Raw genomic sequence first — 1,110 nt, forward strand, 5'->3', positions numbered from 1 at the left:
ATTCTGAGTAGGATTCAATGATTGAATGACTGTGACGAGCTTCAAACTCCTGAGGGCTGGGCGTTAGTGACAGACGCAAAAGAATCATTGGATTCTATTCCGACATGATCGAGAACCGACAGCTGGATAGCCGTGCCGTGACAGGGTGCGTTGAACATTTCCACTGAGAGGATGGGAGGTAGCCACTGACAACGGTGAAACCCTTGCTTAAGCTTGCCATGGAAAGGAGTAAGAAGGATTGGATGAAGACAGTAGGAAAGCAGAGAGACGGAAGGGAAGGCATCTTCATACGCTTATCTGAAGTTCCTACCAATGAATTACATAAGTATCTCTATCTTTATCTTTATGTTTTATGCGTTTATCACCATACCCAATTGAGTTTGCCTGACTAAGATTTACAAGGTGACCATAGCTTGCTTCATACCAACAATCTCTGTGGGATCGACCCTTACTCGCGTAAGGTTTATTACTTGGACGACCCAGTACACTTGCTGGTTAGTTGTGCGAAGTTGTGTTTACGCCATGGTATTGAACACCAAGTTTTTGGGTTTCATCACCGGGGATTATTTGTGTTGGGAAAAGTATTGATCACAATTTCGCATACCAGCCTCCCAACACCAAACTTAGAGTTTGACTGTGGGGGCTCTGTTTGACTCTGTTTTGAGAGAAGCTCTTCATGCTTTCTCTCCATGGTCACAGAGGGATATCCTTGAGCCTTAAACACAAAGGATTCTTTATTCACTTGAATGATCAATTCTCCTCTGTCCACATCAATCACAGCCTTTGCTGTGGCTAGGAAGGGTCTGCCAAGGATGATGGATTCATCCATGCACTTCCCAGTCTCTAGGACTATGAAATCAGCAGGGATGTAACGGTCTTCAACCTTTACCAGAACATCCTCTACAAGTCCATAAGCTTGTTTTCTTGAATTTTCTGCCATCTCTAGTGAGATTTTTGCAGCTTGCACCTCAAAGATCCCTAGCTTCTCCATTACAGAGAGAGGCATGAGGTTTACACTTGACCCTAGGTCACACAAGGCCTTCTTGAAGGTCATGGTGCCTATGGCGCAAGGTATTGAGAACTTCCCAGGATCTTGTCTCTTTTGAGGTA

Source organism: Arachis duranensis, chromosome 7 (assembly GCF_000817695.3).
Source record: "Arachis duranensis cultivar V14167 chromosome 7, aradu.V14167.gnm2.J7QH, whole genome shotgun sequence".
Classification (NCBI taxonomy): domain Eukaryota; kingdom Viridiplantae; phylum Streptophyta; class Magnoliopsida; order Fabales; family Fabaceae; genus Arachis; species Arachis duranensis.